The 23,851-nt window shown below is 42.4% G+C and overlaps 1 long non-coding RNA gene across 1 annotated transcript in view; it reads left to right on the top strand.

Moving 5' to 3' along the window:
* The window catches only part of LOC122919669, an 86,217-nt gene that overhangs the window by 56,129 nt on the left and 6,237 nt on the right, over positions 1-23,851 (top strand). Inside the window, exon 3 of the long non-coding RNA XR_006386819.1 lies at positions 2,425-2,467. This is a non-coding gene — a long non-coding RNA (uncharacterized LOC122919669). The remainder of the gene's footprint in view (positions 1-2,424; positions 2,468-23,851) is intronic.

Raw genomic sequence — 23,851 nt, 5'->3', positions numbered from 1 at the left:
AATTTGATCCGAACCTTCACGGGTAGCCAATGGAGAGTCTTCAAGGACGAAGTAATAGATTCCCAGTTTTTGCTTCCAGTTATCAGTCTGGCGGCTGTGTTCTGGACAACTTGTAAATGTGAAATTTGATATTTGGGAAGTCCTATATAGAGGGAGTTTGCGTAGTCCAGTCGGGAATTGATGGTTATTCCAACTACTGCTGCTGCGTCTCCTTCAGGGATGAAGGGAATGAGTCTGCGCAGCAGGCAAAGAAGATGATGGGATCCACTGACTACTGATCCTATTTGTGCATTCATTGTCATGTCTGAGTCAAAGATGACTCCGAGGTTTTTGACTTTGGTGCTGGGAGTAATGGTTTGTCTGAGGATGGTGGGTGGCGTGCATGTCATGCTAGAGTTTTTGTTTCGGTTTGCATGAAGGAAGAGGAGTCCTGTTTTGGAACCATCGAGTTTGAGAGAGCTCTCAGTCATCCACTCGTCGATCAATGAGAGGCAGATTTCCAGGGCGTGGTACTGATCTTTTTTGTTGGTAATGCGCAAATAAAGTTGGGTGTCATCAACGTAGGAATGATAGAGCAGATCCTGGTTGCTGATGATTTTGAGGAGTGGTCGGAGGTAGATGTTGAAGAGCACAGGCGACAGGGGTGATCCTTGAAGGACTCTGCATGTTATTTTACGTGCTTCACTTCTGAGGTGAAGGCTCCTAGTTTCACTTTCTGGGATCGGATCTCCAAGAAGGATGCGAACCAGGGTAGATCCAAGTCTGTGACTCCGGCTACTTCTGTGAGACGAGTGAGCAGGGTTTGATGATTTACTGTGTTGAACGCTGCGCTGAGGTCCAGCAGCACCAGGAGGCATGATTCTCCTTCATCTGCTTCTTCGAGGACATCATCCCAGATTTTGAGGAGCGCCGTTTCTGTCCCGTGGCCAGGGCGGAATCCAGATTGAAGTGGGTCCAAGAGTTTGTGAGTGTCCAAATGGGGTTGTAGCTGTTGTACTACTGCTTTCTCGATAATCTTGGAGATGGTATTGAGGCTTGTAATCGGTCTGCAGTAATTTGGGTCTTTGGGGTCGTGATTGGGCTTCTTTAGGAGGGGTTTCATTATGCCTTGCTTGAGGGCGATCGGCCAAGAGATCGGCCAAGACAAAGAAGATTATAGCACTATATTAGCTAAATTGCTCTATATTCGTTATTTTTTTCGAATATTCCCTATATTGTTATATATTCTTGTTTTAGAATATTACAAATATTCAAAAAAACAAAGTTATAGCAATATAGCGAATATTTAAAAAAAAACACGAATATAGAGCAATTTAGCTAATATAGTGCTATAATCTTTTTTTTAAATAGTTGTCATTTTTTTTCCAATCTGAACTTCAGATGAGAAAAAACAAACTTCAGATGAGAAAAACAAGAGAAACAAAGATTATAGCACTATATTAGCTAAATTGCTCTATATTCATTTTTTTCGAATATTCGCTATATTGCTATATATTCTTGTTTTAGAATATTACGAATATTCAAAAAAACAAAGTTATAGCAATATAGCGAATATTCAAAAAAAAAAGCGAATAAAGAGCAATTTAGCTAATATAGTGCTATAATATTCTTTGTCTAATAGTTGTAAGTTGAAAAATCTGCAATAAAAATTAGCATTACTAAAATTTGCATTGCAAAAACTTCCATATTACACAATCATTAGCTTGCCGATCTTTCAAGTAAAAAAAATCGTAGACTATAACGAATATTCAAATTTGCGAATATTCGAATATTCTACAAAATATTTGTGAAATATCGCAAATTCGAATATGACCCCTGCCGCTCATCACTACTCACCACTTAGCTATGATAAAGGTGGTGCAGTTCTGCACCTTCACAAAATGTCATTTTGCTGTATGATATTCATACTTCTGCCCAGTTGTCTATTTTTTTTAAAGAATTGTTTAAAATTGCAATGCCCACTTGCCATGGACACCTGAAGCAGCTGTTAAGGGCAGGGACAGTGCATGTCTTTCACGTCACCCACTCCGTCCCCCCGAAGATTGACTCACCTCCAGCTGTCTCTGCAAAAACATTCAGCAGAAGCCACAGCAGCACCTTGTTAAATATCCTAAACATGATGGAGATTTTTTTTTTTCTCTGTGCCTTACCAATTTGCGTTTAAAAAACGTTAGTCCTTTATATTCATTCTATATTTGTGGGCATAATTCTTCACTATTTCTGTCACTTTCCAACCATGTATCTTCATAAACATTCATTAATTATACAAATCAAATCTAAAACAAGAGAAGGGTGTTTATCAGGATAAAAATCTAAACATTCTAAAGTTACGTTTTCTACACAGTAGAGAAATCAGTAGAAAAGAGTATGGAAACGCACCTCTTCCACTTGAGCGAGCTGCCATTGTCTTCTTTTTTCTTTCAGCGGGATCTGCAAAAGGACTTGCAATGACGTCACCGTGGATGAGGTATGTTATTTTTTTAACCCCCAAATTGCCATACTCTTTTGCATTCTGTCTTAAGAAAGCTATTATTTTCCACTATAACCATGTTATAACAGAAAATAATAAAGTGAAGTTCGGGTCCCCATTCAACCTGAACTTTGAGCTGAAGTTCGGTTGAACCCAGCAAACCCAAGCGTCCATGGGTTCTCTCATCCCTAGTTGTGATGTTTTTTTTTTTTTTTTTGTTTTTTTTTATTAGAAGGTGGCCTCCTAAACTAGCCTGTTTATCAGAGTATATTTAAATGCATATTTTTGTCCATCATTGCTAGGGTTAATAAATGTCATAGTAATGTGCACACCTATGGTATCAGGAGGCAGGTTTAGACTAGCAAGTCTTTAATCCTTGTGCACATTGTACTGTATTTAGTAAGGATGCATTTGTAGTCATCTACATAGTCAATGTGTAGGCTTCTTGTCGCACTCATGCGGCTGTGGAAGTTTTTGACAAGCTACTGAGCATTACTTCTGAATGCAGGAGAAGATAAAGCATCAGGGGGGAAATATGTGCCATATTTTTATCTTTATAAGATACACCTGATGATAAGACAAACTCCAGGTTTTAGAGGAGGAAACTAAGAAAAAAATATTTATCAGGCCTCATGTCCTCAGATTAGACCCCCATATCAGTAGTGATGGATGAATATCGGCAGGCCCCATTCACTGTAATGTCAGGCAAACCTGAGAAACCTTCAGGTCATATTTGCAGCCAGCAAACACTTACTAGAAGTACACAAATAGTCCCACAACATGGACAGTGATATACCAGAGGGGAATCATTGGCAAAAATTCCCGCAAAAAATATGTATTTTAATCAGGGGCAATTTCTTTGCGTCTTAAAAGGAAACTCTCAAAAATGTGCCTTGCTGGAGCCTATAAATTTTTTATTTACTATCGGTTTGATGTATACAAATGTGTAGCTCTCCACGTTTTTGTATCCTGCAGAGTCCATTAAAAAATGCATACGTTCTATCATGGAACTATATGGTGAATGGATGCATCAGTCTAAGGCATCTGCTAACACATACATTTTTTTTAATGCATTAAATGGATAGCAAAAATAGGATGTGAACCCAGCCCTAGTGTCAGAATAAGCACCAGTACACAGCGGAGCAGCGTGGCGGAGAGGGGAGGCTGCAATGTACTGATAGAGCGCTACCTGGTCTTGGTGGTCAGGGATGAGGACTGTGTTTCCCAAGGATCATTTTCTACTGGGAAATACAGGGCCCATCATAATACACTAGAATCTATATAATATAAAGATATTAGCCCTACCCCCGAATAATAATAAAATTAGGTGGTCATTTATTATATAGAAATACGTCTATGTTAGGCGTATTTCTGTCACAGATTGTGGCGCAAAGGTCCTTAGCACCGCTATCTGCATATTTTTCCCACTCATGCCTTGTCTAAAAAAGGATGGCGTGGGCAGGGAAAGGGATACAGTTATGGCCATCTAGTTATTGGGTACTACCGCCATATATTGACTGGATAACACCTCTGTACAGTGACCGGATAACCGCCATACCGTGACCGGATAAAAGGAGAGAGGGCACAGAACAGGGAATGACTAGGGGCACTGCACAGGGTGTGGTAAGAGGGCACAATGCAGAATAAAAGGGAGCACAGTACGGGGTGAGGGGCACAGTACGGGATGGGTGGCACAGTCACATGACCCTGTGACATTAGAAGGTCCTTATGGTGAATGATCTTTGGATTCTGTGGCTGGAGGTACATTAGGCGGTCACAGGATAAAAATGTAACTGTCGGCCAGTACAGGCCCCAAAAATTAGCCAATAGGCATTCACCTGATAGCAAAGATCTTTGGATTCTGTGGCTGGAGGTACATTAGGCGGTCACAGGATAAATATGCAGTAGAAAGAAAATCCCAGCAGACGTGTCTTCAATGCTAATAGAATTTATTTTGCAAGTAGCAATATGTCCATGAATAGGACGCGTTTCGGCTCAGTAGCCTTTCTCAACAGATAAGTATACAAGGTCAACAGCTCATATATATACACACAAACATTAATGATGAGAACCTCCCAGTAGTGAAAACGCCCAAGAAGGGGCGGTACATATGTGATCATGTGATAACGTAATCAAAATAATCAATCAAGGAATCAAAAGCGCAACGGGTGTCTGAATACATGTCAGTAGTAATGTTATTAAATATTATGATTAAATACCGATACGCTTGAGGGACTCCTTCGTTTATGTAATCGATGTCTAGAAGAAATATATAATAAAAGAAGTTACAACCATAGAATAAGACAGTGAACAGGAAATAACATTAATAGAAGTCAAATGTGCATAATTTCATAGTCGCGGTTCAGTCCTCTTGGATGAAGGGTATCAAGGGTGTGAATCCAGTAAGCCTCCCGACGTAAAAGAAGTTTTTTAATGTCGCCTCCTCGCCTAGGTCTAGAAATTGTTCTATGACCTGGAACTTTAATTGGGCAATTGTATGGTTAAATTTATCAAAGTGGGAGGGAACCGGTAAAAGTAAATTTTTTGTCCTAATCGTGGATTTGTGTTTTCCAATCCTGTCTTTCACACTCTGCATGGTTTCCCCAATGTATAGCAACCCACAAGGACATTTTATTAAATAAATGACATTTGCTGATTCGCATGTAAAAAAGCCATTAACTGCGTATGTCCGTCCAGTATGTGGGTGGTATACATTGGGGCCTTTGATGACATTAGAACATTGGAAACAATGGAGACACGGAAAGGTGCCCTTCCGTTGTGTAGCCAGTACCCCCTGTTTGAGAGTACCACGGGTGCTCCCAATGTCCGCTCGTACTAACTTATCTCTATAACTAGAGTTTTTTTTGTTACAAATAAGGGGCGGATTTTGGAATTCCCTAATTTCGGGGTATGCTTTACCCAACAAACACCAGTGTTTCTTCACCACATTATCTAATTTAGAATTAAATGGGTGGTACTTATGGACCAATGCCACTCGTGGGCTTTTATCATGTTCTTTTCTAGAACTCTGAGAGGTCTCTAACTCGTTCAAGGTGTTAGTTAGGATAGATGGTGGATACCCTCTTTCCTCAAACCTTGTGGTCATCTCTTCTATTCTAGGTCCCAGTACTGATGGACTAGAGACAATGCGTCTAATCCTCTGGTACTGGGACTTTGGAATAGCTTTTTTGAGAGCAGGTGGATGGGCGCTAGTGAAGTGGAGGATACTGTTTCTATCTGTCTCCTTCCGGAATAGATCCGTTGAAAGGTTACCATGCAGATCCTTGATGACCCTTGTATCCAAGAAGCTGACCGTCTGACTATCACTTGTAACTGTGAATTCTAGACCGATGCGTGCATGGTTCAGGTGTGAAATAAATGTCGTTAGGGTCTCCTGTGGCCCCGCCCATATGCAAAAAATGTCGTCAATAAATCTCTTCCACAACAAGATGTAATTACAGTACCATTGGCTGTTATAAACAAAATTGTCCTCAAATTGCGACATATATGCATTTGCATAGGGCGGGGCCACATTAGACCCCATCGCGGTCCCCCGCTTCTGTAAGTAATAAGAATCCTCAAACATGAAGTAGTTCTCATATAAGACGAGGTGAAGCAGCTCTACAAGAAATTCCCGCTGTATAGGGGAATAATCACTCCTCTCTAGGAACGACTTGACAGCCTGCTCACCTCCACTGTGTTCTATGGAAGTGTACAGGCTGACCACGTCAATCGTTACCAGTAAGCTGTCCGATGGAACTGGACCCAATTGTGCAATAGTGTTTAAGAAGTCCTGTGTGTCTACCAGGTATGAAGGAATATTTTTTATCAAAGGTGTAAGGACCTTCTCGAGCACTATTGCCAAGGGAGACAAGATGGATCCAACCGAGGCCACGATCGGTCGACCTGGAGGATCAATTAGGGTTTTATGTACTTTGGGGAGCACATAAAAACAGGTGTTATCGGTGTTTGATTGACCAAAAAGGTACGCAAATGACTATCACAGACCCCCAATGTAGCAAAGTGATCCACCACCTTCAATATTTTGTGTTTTATACAGAAGACTGGATCAGTATTCAATAATTCATATGTGGTACGATCTGAAAGTTGTCTGTTCACCTCTGCTACATATTTGGCCCTATCCATGAGAACAATAGCGCCCCCTTTGTCTGCAGGCTTCAAAACGATCCTCTTGTCTTCCATTAGTGATTTGATAGCCATCTTTTCCTCTGATGTTACATTGGATGTGAACCGCATCTCACCCCTCTTGATACTATCCATATGTATCTTTATATCCTTACAGACCAGTTCAATATAGGTCTCAACGGGATGATAAAATTTGGGGGGCATAAATTTGCTAGGGTTCTTTAAACCTAGATCGCTCAAGCATAAACTAGGTATTTCACTATCACCCGGACCGATAATCCTGTCACTTTTATCTATGAAGTGGGCCTTCAAACGTAATTTCCGGAAAAATTGATTCAAGTCAATATCGAATTGAAAAGTGTCGAAATGAGTAGAGGGACTGAATGAGAGCCCTTTCTGGAGGGCCGACATCTGTACGGGACTCAGTATGTGTGAAGACAGGTTAATCAGGAGCGACTGTTCCTTACCTGTGAACGGGTTTGAACTGTCTGACTCGGTCCCGGTTTCGATGCGGCGGCGGCGGTGTTTGCGCCCCGCGCGCCTCCTCCTCCTCGTGGACGCTGACTGCCTTTCCGAAAAAGGGGAGCAGAGCGGGTGTCTTCACTTCCGGAACTGGAGGTAAAGGATCCAGGTCTTGTCGGGCGTCTGTAACTTGATCTTTGGTGCCAAGCAGGATCTTGCCATTTGTAGACACGATTTAGATGGTAATCTTCGTTTTCCCGCAAGAATTTGGATCTCTTCTTTATCTCCGTTTCCTTCCGGTATGTCGAAATATAGTTGTCCACGGACTCCTTCAATGTCCCAAATTCTTCTGAGGTTAAAGAGTCTCTCAGCTGTTGTTCGGTAGCTGCATTCTGTGTTTGTAGTTCAGCGATCGCCGTATGGAGACGTTTGATAGTCAACAAAATCAAGTCATAGGAACATTTGTTAATAATTTTTTCAAAATCGCTGGTATATTCAGGGTCATTAGAAAAGAATGTAGGGCGTAAATGAACCCTTAACCCTCTAGGAATCCTTTTTACCTTGAAGTATTCAGCCAGAGTAATGGCGTGTAACTCGTATGAAATGAGTCTCCGGCGTTCACGTTCCCAATGCCGCTTTTGGAATTCACTTGTGGGGATGTTGAGAAATTCAGAAGTGGATGTCACTTGTGAGAGTATCCTTTCTGCATCGACATCTGCAAAGCTTAATGTTGAGGCGTCGGAAGACATCTGTTAATAGCGGTGCACGTCCCAGTAACAAATGTAGAAGGAAGTGTGGCCGGCACACGCAGGGTTGCACGCCGCACGGGATAGGATGATTACCACATGTAGTAGAAAGAAAATCCCAGCAGACGTGTCTTCAATGCTAATAGAATTTATTTTGCAAATAGCAATGTGTCCATGAATAGGACGCGTTTCGGCTCAGTAGCCTTTCTCAACAGATAAGTATACAAGGTCAACAGCTCATATATATACACACAAACATTAATGATGAGAACCTCCCAGTAGTGAAAACGCCCAAGAAGGGGCGGTACATATGTGATCATGTGATAACGTAATCAAAATAATCAATCAAGGAATCAAAAGCGCAACGGGTGTCTGAATACATGTCAGTAGTAATGTTATTAAATATTATGATTAAATACCGATACGCTTGAGGGACTCCTTCGTTTATGTAATCGATGTCTAGAAGAAATATATAATAAAAGAAGTTACAACCATAGAATAAGACAGTGAACAGGAAATAACATTAATAGAAGTCAAATGTGCATAATTTCATAGTCGCGGTTCAGTCCTCTTGGATGAAGGGTATCAAGGGTGTGAATCCAGTAAGCCTCCCGACGTAAAAGAAGTTTTTTAATGTCGCCTCCTCGCCTAGGTCTAGAAATTTGTTCTATGACCTGGAACTTTAATTGGGCAATTGTATGGTTAAATTTATCAAAGTGGGAGGGAACCGGTAAAAGTAAATTTTTTGTCCTAATCGTGGATTTGTGTTTTCCAATCCTGTCTTTCACACTCTGCATGGTTTCCCCAATGTATAGCAACCCACAAGGACATTTTATTAAATAAATGACATTTGCTGATTCGCATGTAAAAAAGCCATTAACTGCGTATGTCCGTCCAGTATGTGGGTGGTATACATTGGGGCCTTTGATGACATTAGAACATTGGAAACAATGGAGACACGGAAAGGTGCCCTTCCGTTGTGTAGCCAGTACCCCCTGTTTGAGAGTACCACGGGTGCTCCCAATGTCCGCTCGTACTAACTTATCTCTATAACTAGAGTTTTTTTTGTTACAAATAAGGGGCGGATTTTGGAATTCCCTAATTTCGGGGTATGCTTTACCCAACAAACACCAGTGTTTCTTCACCACATTATCTAATTTAGAATTAAATGGGTGGTACTTATGGACCAATGCCACTCGTGGGCTTTTATCATGTTCTTTTCTAGAACTCTGAGAGGTCTCTAACTCGTTCAAGGTGTTAGTTAGGATAGATGGTGGATACCCTCTTTCCTCAAACCTTGTGGTCATCTCTTCTATTCTAGGTCCCAGTACTGATGGACTAGAGACAATGCGTCTAATCCTCTGGTACTGGGACTTTGGAATAGCTTTTTTGAGAGCAGGTGGATGGGCGCTAGTGAAGTGGAGGATACTGTTTCTATCTGTCTCCTTCCGGAATAGATCCGTTGAAAGGTTACGTAAAAGAAGGTTACTTCTTTTACGTCGGGAGGCTTACTGGATTCACACCCTTGATACCCTTCATCCAAGAGGACTGAACCGCGACTATGAAATTATGCACATTTGACTTCTATTAATGTTATTTCCTGTTCACTGTCTTATTCTATGGTTGTAACTTCTTTTATTATATATTTCTTCTAGACATCGATTACATAAACGAAGGAGTCCCTCAAGCGTATCGGTATTTAATCATAATATTTAATAACATTACTACTGACATGTATTCAGACACCCGTTGCGCTTTTGATTCCTTGATTGATTATTTTGATTACGTTATCACATGATCACATATGTACCGCCCCTTCTTGGGCGTTTTCACTACTGGGAGGTTCTCATCATTAATGTTTGTGTGTATATATATGAGCTGTTGACCTTGTATACTTATCTGTTGAGAAAGGCTACTGAGCCGAAACGCGTCCTATTCATGGACATATTGCTACTTGCAAAATAAATTCTATTAGCATTGAAGACACGTCTGCTGGGATTTTCTTTCTACTACATGTGGTAATCATCCTATCCCGTGCGGCGTGCAACCCTGCGTGTGCCGGCCACACTTCCTTCTACATTTGTTACTGGGACGTGCACCGCTATTAACAGATGTCTTCCGACGCCTCAACATTAAGCTTTGCAGATGTCGATGCAGAAAGGATACTCTCACAAGTGACATCCACTTCTGAATTTCTCAACATCCCCACAAGTGAATTTCCAAAAGCGGCACTGGGAACGTGAACGCCGGAGACTCATTTCATACGAGTTACACGCCATTACTCTGGCTGAATACTTCAAGGTAAAAAGGATTCCTAGAGGGTTAAGGGTTCATTTACGCCCTACATTCTTTTCTAATGACCCTGAATATACCAGCGATTTTGAAAAAATTATTAACAAATGTTCCTATGACTTGATTTTGTTGACTATCAAACGTCTCCATACGGCGATCGCTGAACTACAAACACAGAATGCAGCTACCGAACAACAGCTGAGAGACTCTTTAACCTCAGAAGAATTTGGGACATTGAAGGAGTCCGTGGACAACTATATTTCGACATACCGGAAGGAAACGGAGATAAAGAAGAGATCCAAATTCTTGCGGGACAACGAAGATTACCATCTAAATCGTGTCTACAAATGGCAAGATCCTGCTTGGCACCAAAGATCAAGTTACAGACGCCCGACAAGACCTGGGTCCTTTACCTCCAGTTCCGGAAGTGAAGACACCCGCTCTGCTCCCCTTTTTCGGAAAGGCAGTCAGCGTCCACGAGGAGGAGGAGGCGCGCGGGGCGCAAACACCGCCGCCGCCGCATCGAAACCGGGACCGAGTCAGACAGTTCAAACCCGTTCACAGGTAAGGAACAGTCGCTCCTGATTAACCTGTCTTCACACATACTGAGTCCCGTACAGATGTCGGCCCTCCAGAAAGGGCTCTCATTCAGTCCCTCTAGTCATTTCGACACTTTTCAATTTGATATTGACTTGCATCAATTTTTCCGGAAATTACGTTTAAAGGCCCACTTCATAGATAAAAGTGACAGGATTACCGGTCCGGGTGATAGTGAAATACCTAGTTTATGCTTGAGCGATCTAGGTTTAAAGAACCCTAGCAAATTTATGCCCCCCAAATTTTATCATCCCGTTGAGACCTATATTGAACTGGTCTGTAAGGATATAAAGATACATATGGATAGTATCAAGAGGGGTGAGATGCGGTTCACATCCAATGTAACATCAGAGGAAAAGATGGCTATCAAATCACTAATGGAAGACAAGAGGATCGTTTTGAAGCCTGCAGACAAAGGGGGCGCTATTGTTCTCATGGATAGGGCCAAATATGTAGCAGAGGTGAACAGACAACTTTCAGATCGTACCACATATGAATTATTGAATACTGATCCAGTCTTCTGTATAAAACACAAAATATTGAAGGTGGTGGATCACTTTGCTACATTGGGGGTCTGTGATAGTCATTTGCGTACCTTTTTGGTCAATCAAACACCGATAACACCTGTTTTTTATGTGCTCCCCAAAGTACATAAAACCCTAATTGATCCTCCAGGTCGACCGATCGTGGCCTCGGTTGGATCCATCTTGTCTCCCTTGGCAATAGTGCTCGAGAAGGTCCTTACACCTTTGATAAAAAATATTCCTTCATACCTGGTAGACACACAGGACTTCTTAAACACTATTGCACAATTGGGTCCAGTTCCATCGGACAGCTTACTGGTAACGATTGACGTGGTCAGCCTGTACACTTCCATAGAACACAGTGGAGGTGTGCAGGCTGTCAAGTCGTTCCTAGAGAGGAGTGATTATTCCCCTATACAGCGGGAATTTTTGTAGAGCTGCTTCACCTCGTCTTATATGAGAACTACTTCATGTTTGAGGATTCTTATTACTTACAGAAGCGGGGGACCGCGATGGGGTCTAATGTGGCCCCGCCCTATGCAAATGCATATATGTCGCAATTTGAGGATAATTTTGTTTATAACAGCCAATGGTACTGTAATCACATCTTGTTGTGGAAGAGATTTATTGACGACATTTTTTGCATATGGGCGGGGTCACAGGAGACCCTAACGGCATTTATTTCACACCTGAACCATGCACGCATCGGTCTAGAATTCACAGTTACAAGTGATAGTCGGACGGTCAGCTTCTTGGACACAAGGGTTATCAAGGATCTGCATGGTAATCTTTCAACGGATTTATTCCGGAAGGAGACAGATAGAAACAGTATCCTCCACTTCACTAGCGCCCATCCACCTGCTCTCAAAAAAGCTATTCCAAAGTCCCAGTACCAGAGGATTAGACGCATTGTCTCTAGTCCATCAGTACTGGGACCTAGAATAGAAGAGATGACCACAAGGTTTGAGGAAAGAGGGTATCCACCATCTATCCTAACTAACACCTTGAACTGAGTTAGAGACCTCTCAGAGTTCTAGAAAAGAACATGATAAAAGCCCACGAGTGGCATTGGTCCATAAGTACCATCCCATTTAATTCCTAAATTAGATAATGTGGTGAAGAAACACTGGTGTTTGTTAGGGTAAAGCATACCCCGAAATTAGGGAATTCCAAAATCCGCCCCTTATTTGTAACAAAAAAAACTCTAGTTATAGAGATAAGTTAGTACGAGCGGATATTGGGAGCACCCGTGGTACTCTCAAACAGGGGGTACTGGCTACACAACGGAAGGGCACCTTTCCGTGTCTCCATTGTTTCCAATGTTCTAATGTCATCAAAGGCCCCAATGTGTACCACCCACATACTGGACGGACATACGCAGTTAATGGCTTTTTTACATGCGAATCAGCAAATGTCATTTATTTAATAAAATGTCCTTGTGGGTTGCTATACATTGGGGAAACCATGCAGAGTGTGAAAGACAGGATTGGAAAACACAAATCCACTATTAGGACAAAAAATTTACTTTTACCGGTTCCCTCCCACTTTGACAAATTTAACCATACAATTGCCCAATTAAAGTTCCAGGTCATAGAACAGATTTCTAGACCTAGGCGAGGAGGCGACATTAAAAAACTTCTTTTACGTCGGGAGGCCTTACTGGATTCACACCCTTGATACCCTTCATCCAAGAGGTACTGAACCGCGACTATGAAATTATGCACATTTGACTTCTATTAATGTTATTTCCTGTTCACTGTCTTATTCTATGGTTGTAACTTCTTTTATTATATATTTTTCTAGACATCGATTACTATAAACGAAGGAGTCCCTCAAGCGTATCGGTATTTAATCATAATATTTAATAACATTACTACTGACATGTATTCAGACACCCGTTGCGCTTTTGATTCCTTGATTGATTATTTTGATTACGTTATCACATGATCACATATGTACCGCCCCTTCTTGGGCGTTTTCACTACTGGGAGGTTCTCATCATTAATGTTTGTGTGTATATATATGAGCTGTTGACCTTGTATACTTATCTGTTGAGAAAGGCTACTGAGCCGAAACGCGTCCTATTCATGGACATATTGCTACTTGCAAAATAAATTCTATTAGCATTGAAGACACGTCTGCTGGGATTTTCTTTCTACTACATGTGGTAATCATCCTATCCCGTGCGGCGTGCAACCCTGCGTGTGCCGGCCACACTTCCTTCTACAGGATAAATATGCAACTGTCGGCCAGTACAGGACCCCAAAATTAGCCAATAGGCATTCATCTGACAGCAAAGAACTTTGGATTCTGTGGCTGGAGGTACATTGGGTGGCCACAGGATAAATAAAGTCAGGTCCATAAATATTGAGACATCGACATAATTGTAAAACTTTTGGCTCTATACACCACCACGATGAATTTGAAATAAAACAACAAGATGTGCTTTATCTGCAGACTGTAAGCTTTAATTTGAGGGTATTTACATCCAAAGCAGGTGAACAGTGTAGGAATTACAACACTTTGCATATGTGCCTCCTACTTGTTAAGAGATTAAAAGTAATGGGACAATTGGCTTCTCAGCTTTTCCATGGCCAGGTGTGTGTTATTCCCCCATTATCCCAATTACAATGAGCAGATAAATGGTCCAGAGTTAATTTCAAGTGTGCTATTTGCATTTGGAATCTGTTGCTGTCAACTCTTAAGATGAGATCCAAAGAGCTGTCACTATCAGTGAAGCATGCAATCATTAGGCTGAAAAAACAAAACAAACCCATCAGAGAGATAGCAAAAACATTAGGCATGACCAAAACAACTGTTTGGAACATTCTTAAAAAGAAGGAACGCACCAGTGAGCTCAGCAACACCAAAAGACCAGGAAGACCACAGAAAACAACAGTGGTGGATGATCGAAGAATTTTTTCCCTGGTGAAGAAAACACCCTTCACAACAGTTGGCCAGATCAAGAACACTCTCCAGGAGGTAGGCGTATGTGTGTCAAAGTATACAATCAAGAGAAGACTTCACCAGAGTGAATACAGAGGGTTCACCACAAGATGTAAACCATTGGTGAGCCTCAAAAACAGGAAGGCCAGATTAGAGTTTGCCAAACAGCATCTAAAAAAGCCTTCACAGTTCTGGAACAACATCCATGGACAGATGAGACCGAGATCATCTTGTACTAGAGTGATGGGAAGAGAAGAGTATGGGTAAGGAAAGGAACTGCTCATGATCCTAAGCATACCACCTCAACAGTGAAGCATGGTGGTGGTAGTGTCATGGCGTGGGCATGTATGGCTGCCAATGGATTATTGATGATATAACTGCTGACAAAAGCAGCAGGATGAATTCTGAAGTGTTTCGGGCAAAATTATCTGCTCATAGTCAGCAAAATGCTTCAGAACTCATTGGATGGTGCTTCACAGTGCAGATGGACAATGACCCAAAGCATAATGAAAAGCAACCAAAGATTTTTTAAGGGAAAGAAGTGGAATGTTATGCAAAGGCCAAGTCAATCACCTGACCTGAATCCGAATAAGCATGCATTTCACTTGCTGAAGACAAAACTGAAGGGAAAATGCCCCAAGAACAAGCAGGAACTGAAGACAGTTGTAGTAGAGGCCTGGCAGAGCATCATCTGAGATGAAACCTAGCATCTGGTGATGTCTATGCGTTCCAGACTTCAGGCTGTAATTGACTGCAAATATATTTGCAATCAAGTATTAAAAAGTGAAAGTTTAATTTATGATTATTATTCTGTCCCATTACTTTTGGCTCCTTAACAAGTGGGAGGCACATATGCAAACTGTTGTAATTTCTACACCGTTCACCTGATTTAGATGTAAATACCCTCAAATTAAAGCTGACAGTAAGCAGTTAAAGCACATCTTGCTTGTTTTATTTCAAATCCATTGTGGTGGTGTATAGAGCCAAAAATGTTAGAATTGTGGTGATGTCCAAATATTTATGAACCTGACTGCATGTAACTGTCGGCCAGTACAGGTCCCAAATATTAGGTATTGACCTGACATAAAAGGCTTTTTATGCCGCTTTATATACAGTACATATGGCAAGGACGATTCTTTGTTCTGAGTGGTGGCGGATACATGTGGGCTGGCATTAGGAAATTCAATTACACGTGGTCACCACAGGTGTTGAATTCCTCCAAAATCCATGCCTCATTCATTTTAAAAATATGAGGTAGTTCACACTGTAGTCAGCTAGGCGAGTGTGCTTATCGGTCACGAACCCCCCTGCTGCGCTGAACGTCCTTTTGGACAGGACACTCGACGAGGCCAAATTGTGCCAGCTCTGTCCACAGGTCAAGCCTGTACACCCAGTAGTCAAGTGGTTCCTCGCTTCTCAGAGTGTCCACATCGGCCGTTAACCCAATGTAGTCGGAAATCTGTCGGTCTAGGCGTTCCCTAAGGCTGTACCTGGAGGATGTCGATGGGTTGGCTGCAAGAATGATCTCATATCCGAAGTGACCAACACATCTTTAAACCACCCTCTTCTTGCAGGAGCGATAGGATTGGTTCCCAAACCTTTTGCGCTGTGGGTGGGAATTCCCCGCTCAGTGCCCGCAACAGCAGAATGCAGCATATCTCGCAGCAAGGCATGTAAATGCTGCATTCTGAAAGCCCTCTGTGATGCTGGTAACATGTGCGCCATTTTGTGTTTGTACCGGGGTTCTAAGTACGTTGCCACCCAGTGCAGGTACTTGATCTTTAAGCTTTTTATACGGGGGTACCTTTTCAAACACAGGAGCATGAAGGATCCCATTTGCACTAAATTGGTAACAGTGGAGTGTCCTGGCTCCTGCTCATCACCCAGGAGACTGTCGTCCTCTGTCTCCTCCCCCCAGCCACGGACAACACCAGGGATCCCCGAAAAGTTTGAAGCTTGCTCTTCTTGCTCCTCCTCTTCCTCCCCTTAGCCACCATCCTCCTCCGACTCCTCTTCAGAATCCTGCTGACTTGTCTCAGATGGAGTAGCCCCCCCGGGAATTCATTCAGAATTGCGACTTTCTCATCTTCCAGCTCCTGCTCATCAATGGCTTGATCAATAACATGATGCAACGCACTCTCAAGAAAGAAGGCATAAGGTACAGTTTCACTGATGGTGCCCTGGCTGCGACTGACCAGTTTGGTAATCTCATCAAATGACCGCAGAAGTCTAGATGCATCATGCATGAGCAGCCACTGGCACGGTGAAAAGAAACCAAGCTCCCCAGAATCTGTCCTGCCACAGAGTTCATACATGTAGTCGTTAACGGCACATTTCTGCTGGAGCAGTCTATCAAGCATATACAAGGTGGAGTTCCAGTGCGTCGGGCATTCACAAATCAGACATCTGACGGGCAGGTGGTGTCGCCGCTGAACATCAGCAAGGCAAGCCATGGCTGTGTAAGATCTTTTAAAATGGGCAGAGATTTTCCTGGTCTGACGCAAGACATCGAGGTATTTGGTAACAAATCGCTGCACAACTAAGTTCAGGATGTGTGCCATGCACGGCACATTGGTAATTTTGCCCTGTTTCAGCGTGCTCAGCAGATTGGCACCATTGTCACACACCACTTTACCAACTGTCAAATCGAGCAGGGTTAGCCACTGATTGGCCTGTGACCGCAGAGCTGAAAGCAGTGCAAAACCGGTGTGGCTCTTGGCTTCCAGGCACAACAGCCGCAGCACAGCATGGCAGTGTCTCACCTGGCATGTCAAATAGGTTCTGGGAAGCTTGGGGGTGCAGCGGAAGGAGGGGTAGCAGTGGAAAAGGAGAATTCAGCCGAGGAGGAGACGGACGATGGAGTAGGAGGAGGAGAAGAAGAGGCCGACCTGCATGCAATCCGTAACACCAATTTCACACAGGTGCCACTGGTTACATGCTTGATGGCCTTCAGAAGGTTCACCCAGTGGGCAAAAAAAGTTATGGACCTTCCCACCAGTGTTTGCTAGACCATGTGTCTGTGGTCAGATGTATCTTGGCACTGAAACTGTGTGCTAGAGATATATTAACTTGCCACTGAACGTGGCCATATAGTTCAGACCTTCCATTGCAGTGTGCCAAAAGCCACAAATTTTCTAAATGCCTCAGAGTTCACCAATTGATATTGCAGTAGTTGGCGGGCTAGCAGTTCCGACAAGCCGGTGGTCAGCTGTTAGGCAAGGGGATTTTCCGGCTTCATCATTTTTTTACGCTCAAACATTTGGGCCACGGAAGCCTGCCTTTTGCCAGATGAACGCATCAATGGCACGGTGGAATGTGGAGGACAAATGGGAGGAGAAGGAAAAGAGGCAGGATGTGGAGTGCCGGGAGTGTGGCTTTGTGGATTCAGACGGCGTTGCTCCCACTGGGCTCGGTGATGGGAGGCCAGGTGCCTTCTTAAGGCAGTCGTCCCTAGGCGAGTGTTGGGATTACCGTGACTTATGTGTTGACTGCACAGGCTGCAGATGGAAACACTATTGAAAGCAGCTGACACGTTAAAAAAAGCCCACACTGCCATGGCTGATGGCTCGCTCCAGATACATTTGCAGTCTGCTTTTGCCTCCTGTGCACTGCAAGTTCTGCCTGCTTCTCCTCCTTCTCCTCCCTATCTGCTGCTTGTTCTCTCCCTCTGAACTCCCCTCCTCTTCCTCTCTTGTGGGCACCCATGTGACATCCATCGACACATCATCATCGTCACCTTCACCACCACTGACATTAGAGATCTTGGAGTAGGCAGCAACAGCTGGGACAGCCCTCCTTGGGCTGATCTGGGCACTGTCGTCATACAGCTGGGTGACGGCCAGTGCTACCTCCTCTTCCTCATCCGATGCGAAGAATGGCTGTGCATCGGTAAGGTTTTGGGAATGGATGGGAAAATAATTCCTCTGACTCGAGTGGAGAGGCTATGGTGGTGGTGTCTTTTGCACAAAGCAAAGCATGAGGAGGGTGCAAATACAGAGGATGAAGAGGGTGCAGAAGCGGAAGGTTGAGTGAGCCACTCAACCAACTCTGGTGCGTCCTTTGACATAATCGCATTCACCTTCTCCAACTTCTCACTTGCACCTGCCCGACCCCTACTACCCCTGCAAACTGGCCTGCTTCTTCCTCTGTCTGTCATTTTCAAAATGACCCTGTGCCAAAGTCCCTAGAGAAGAGCAGTATTTGTGGAAGCTTATATATTGCAGACCTTAATCAGTTGTTAGTTGAAGCTGGTATATCACCCTCAAGCAGTATTTTTGTGGACGCAGGTATATGGAAAACCTCTATCACTATTATGTGGAAGCTGATATATGGCAGGCCTCAATCAGTTGTTAGTTGAAGCAGGTATATCAAAACCTGCAATCTGTATTTTGTGGACGCAGGTATATGGAAAACTTCTATCACTATTTTGGAAGCGGGTATATGGCAGGCCTTGTTAATTGAAGCTGGTATATCACCCTCAAGCAGTAATTTTGTGGACGCAGGTATATGGAGAATCTCAATCACTATTTTGGAAGCGGATATATAGCAGGCCTCAATCAGTTGTTAGTTGAAGCTGGTATATCACCCTCAAGCAGTAATTTTGTGGACGTGCAAATATGGAAAACCTCTATCATTATTTTGTAGAAGCTGATATATGGCAGGTCTCAATCAGTTGTTAGTTGAAGCTGGTATATCACCCTCAAGCATTTTGTGGACGCAGGTATATGGAGAATCTCATTCACTATTTTGTGGAAGCTGATAGATTGCAGGCCTAAATCTGAATTTTCTGGAAGCGTACAAATGCACTATAATATACTTTCTATTTTAGAAAGTAAATAATAAGTATATCACACACCTCTGTGTATCACACCTATCAATAGTACAACGTTACCAGTCTATAAAAGGACTTTTGTGGCCCTATTAGCTAGCGTTTGGTGTCCCTAAATTCCTAACATTCTGTCCCTGCTTCAAAATGCAACCTCCCCCTACACCGGCAAAACATGTAATGTGCAATGGCTGCCAGATCAGGTTCTGTTATAGGGTTGGGGGTGTGTCCATGTGCTGAAACGTCTCAATTGGCTGTCCTGTCCCACCTGATGGATGTGTCATGGGTCAAAGTTCGTCGCAATGCAAAAAAATATGGAGCACGTGGACATCGCCATATGTTCGCATGTTCGGCAGATCGAGAACACGTAAAGTTCACCTCGAACCGACCACCTGGCGAACTGCAAGGCCATTACTACAAAATATCAGATCCTCAGATCAGATCCCCATATCAGATCCTCAGATCAGACCCCCATATCAGGACATCAGATCAGACCCCCATATCAGGATCTTTCATCAGGCCCCATATCAGATCCTCATGAGACCTCTATATCAGACCCCCAACAGACCTCAGATCAGACCTCCATGCCAGACCCCGATCAGACCTCAGATCAGAGATAAAATAAAAAACTGCACTTACCTCTCCTGCGCTAATGCTCCTCTCCAGGTCTGGCGGTCTCTTCAGAAGTTGCTCTCGATGGACATGACCCCAGAACTGATGCAGAACAGATGCATGGCGTTCCCAGCCAAGACAAGGCCAAAGACAGAGACATGGCGACATTGACCACACATATTAGGATAGAAAAGCAAACACCCAATTCAGGAGCATACAGTCTGCACACAGCCAAGCTGGACAGTCTACCCAGTCACACAGCTAACAGGTTTATATAGCTGGTAATTATAGCTCTTGACCACCTGGTAATCAAGCACACAGACCAGGGAAACATTAACCCTACTTGAACACAGAGGATACAAAACAAAGGAGACAATTCACATTAGGCACAGAACACAGTAGCTAGCAAGCACCACAAGCAACCAGCATACATGGGAAATGCCCACAACCGTTATGCACTATAGCAGGCAGCCAGCCAACATGACAACACAAAGAACTATTCTGTGATACATAGGGGAAATCCACATAGACAGGCCCACGTTCAGACACAGAAGACCGAAGCCAGCAATGAGCACCCAAACAACCAGCATACATGGGTAGCAGTCTACAGCCAGTTCCAAGAGTGCATGCAACCAGCCTACACAGCCAGCAGTATTAGGAAATACACAATGATGCAGCCATGAAGATTACAAATCCATAGGCCCACGTTCAGAGACAGAAGGCCACAGCCAACCCACAACTTCCAGGCAACTAACCTACAAAGGTAAGAGCCCTCAGCCAGTACGCAGAGCACATGCAGCCAACCTGCAAGGCAACCAGTATCATAGTGAACTGTACTGTGACAGTCACACTGCTGGGTCCCTGAGCAAAATGTTTTAAGATGTATAGGAACCAATAAGCAAGTGCTTAATTTCCATATAGCCCCATTGCAGAGAAAATTGAGTATTTCCAAGCTCCCATTTAAATCAATAGGATGTGTTTTAGGCAAGTGTTCTCTTCTCTGGCTAATAGGTGAGACTCTGGATAATACATGCGAGTTCTGAAAAGGGCCCCCTCATTGCTTAATCTATAATTAGCATTTAAACATTTTTTTATTTTTTTTTATTAGACAATCCTTTCATGTAGTTTCAGGTTATTTGACATGATAAAATAATTCTGTGAAAAAAAAAAAAAAAACATGATAGGAATGATAGTTTTATTAAAGTATAAGGATGTTACAGGATGTTACAGGAAATAGGCAATTGCTGAAAAAATGGTCAGTATATATATTTTTTTGCTGTACATTACAGTATCAGATTGATACAGAAGCAACAAACTTTTATTAAAATAAACAATGTAGTATCACCATAGTCTCCAAGTCTTGATGTGACTTAGATCATTTCATAATCAATTGCCTATTTCTTATAATGTCCTTATATACTCCTGCAAATATTTTTACATTTCCTTCACATTCCTTTTCTAATATTTTTCATATTTCAGTACAGAAAGAAAAATGTAAATTTAATAAAATAATCATAAACATCTATCATTTTTTGACAAACATTTCAGTTAAATCTTTGCTAGTTTCATCCGTGACAATGTAATAACATGCACATTTTTTCAGTTTTGTTTATTGCATTAATGTGCTCTGGGACTCTGCAGTCCTAATATTAAGTTCAAAGTGAGATTTATCTGTAGTGAAAATATGTGATCCTCAACTTAAAATCTGATTTTGTGTCTGCTTTTCTATTAAAGTTCTTAGGTTGTATAGAGCTTCTAAAACAGTGTCACAACCAATATCTCAGGAAAATTGCAGAAGACCAAGATCATTGGCCAACGACCCATAAATCTATTCAATTACGGGGCTATGCTCAGTAACTGAACTCTAAAATATTGTGAGAAATGTTTGTCATTGTAATGATACATCAAATAGCATAGACAAATGCTGTGCTGTGAGAAATAACAATAAAGAATACAGACTATTCCGAATCAAGGACATTTTATGGCAAAAAAACACCTGAGTATTGAAAACTCATAGCCACTGTCACCTTGGGGAACCAATTACCATTCAAAGAGTTTTAGTATGCTGTAGCTGATGGAATTCATCCAGACAATATAGTTCAATGTGAATATTCAAACAATCAGAAAACCAACAAAATAATGTGAATTAAAAAATAATTGATAAAATCTTACATATCATACATTTATAGATAATGCTTTTCTTAACAGTGGGACACATGTTCAAAGGTTTTATGCCAGTTTTCTTGTGTAGAAAAGTGTAGAAAAATGTTGCTCAAACAGCAGTTTGCACATAAATGTGTGACATATAAGGGTTTCAACAACTTTCAACTCATTTTTAAAAAAGTGTCCTGATTTGATGAAAGGGGACTAGACCTCCCCTGCCTGACACGTTTAAGAGGATTGGTATAAAGTACAGTTTGATATAAGTTTATTAATAGTACATAGTAGATAGTATAGATTTCAGCTACTTACTTACTGGTGTGAGGGAAACAAATGAATGTGCCCCAATATGTTTAAAGGGAACCTGTCACCAGTTTTATTGTGTCCTAACTAAGGGCAACATAAATAAGTGACTGATTCTCTTAGCAAAATGCTGGGTCACTTTCTTTAATTGACCCAGTCAATCTGCCAACATCTTGTATTGAAAAGCTCCAGCTGATAATGATGAGTCATGAATATTTATGAGCTCCTGATTCTCCCCGCCCACCTGCTGCTGAATGACAGTTTTTCTCCATATGAATCAGCAGCAGGTGGGCAGGGGAGTGGCCATAGCTCTGAATTAAATATATGCTGGACTCAATGACATCACGCTGGACTCAAATCAGCTCATTAGCATGCAGCATCTTTGTGTGTGTATTATGAGGTAACCATCTGTCACACCAGTAAGTGAATACATCTAAGGTACTTTTTAGTAGTTAATGATTGTATATAATTAGTTAGATTATAATTAAATATCCACATGACAGGTTCCTTTTAAAGCTAGATTTACACATGCTGTTTCTTATAAAGTATTTGGTGCTGTTTTTGATTTACCATTACCATAACATTCATTATAATCTATGGTAGGAAACTGGCAAAGATTATAGTAGAAATAGATTTATGGTAGTGATCTCTGCTTTGGTACATGGACAGCATTTCTTTATAATAGTGTTGTATCTAGTTAGAGCAGAGGGAAGATTAAGATCAGTTTGTAAAATACCGGTCTTGATTAATCTCCCCAAATGTCTTAATTTTATGCTGTTTTATCTTCATATTGAATGCATTCCCGCCTGCAAACAAATTTCATCAAAACAGCACCAAAAACTAGAGATGAGAAAATGATTGAAAAGTTCAATTCGGCTGATTCGCCTTATTTTACAAAAAAATGTGCTTTGTGACAATTTTTTTTGTCACAAAGTGCATTTTTTTGTAATTAGCGGGTGCAATGGCAGGGAGCTGCGATAGTGCCGCCCCCATCATTGTACCCCTCAGATGCCACATTCATACATGATCACGGAGTAAAAACTGTGTAAAATTAACAATAAAAAAAAATTAAATCAAACTAACCGCCACCATTTGCTCATGATGGACCAGCCGCCTCCATCTTCCTTAAAGATCTGGAGCGAAATCTTGGGCGGCGCAAGATTATGTCATCACGCCATGGGATTTCGGCCGAGTTCTTCAATCAAGATGGAGGCTGGAGGCCCGTCGCGAGCAAATGGTGGAGGTAAGTTTGAATTTTTTGTGTTTTTTACACTATTTTAGGCTAAATCGATTCACTGACACAAAGCACAAGGAAATTCGGCTTCAAGGGGAATAAAATTTTTCCTGAAATTTGGATCGAATTCCACTTCGGGAGATTCGATTCGCTCAGCTCTACCAAAAACTTTTGCATTTAACCCCTTAGGGACCCATGACGTATCGGTACGGCATGTTTCCCGAATCCTTAAGGACCCATGACGTACCGGTACGTCATGGCTTCAATTCGCGATTCCGGCGCCGCGGGGGTTAATCGGAACGGGATGCCGGCTGAAATCATTCAGCCGGCATCCCGTAACAACGCAGGGGGGGGTCATTTGACCCCCCCGTATAGACGATCGCAGAAAACCGCAGGTCCATTCAGACCTGCGGTTTTCTGCGTTTCCGGTCCATTCGGGTGTGCTGTGACCCGATGAACCGGAAAAAGACTGTGATCGGTGGCGTAATTTTACACCACCAATCGCAGTCCGAGGATTTGAGGAGGCGGTGCTGG

The sequence above is a fragment of the Bufo gargarizans genome, chromosome 9 (genome assembly GCF_014858855.1).
Source record: "Bufo gargarizans isolate SCDJY-AF-19 chromosome 9, ASM1485885v1, whole genome shotgun sequence".
Classification (NCBI taxonomy): domain Eukaryota; kingdom Metazoa; phylum Chordata; class Amphibia; order Anura; family Bufonidae; genus Bufo; species Bufo gargarizans.
Note: the sequence above shows the minus strand (reverse complement) of the source record. Positions and strands in the feature narration are given on the sequence as shown.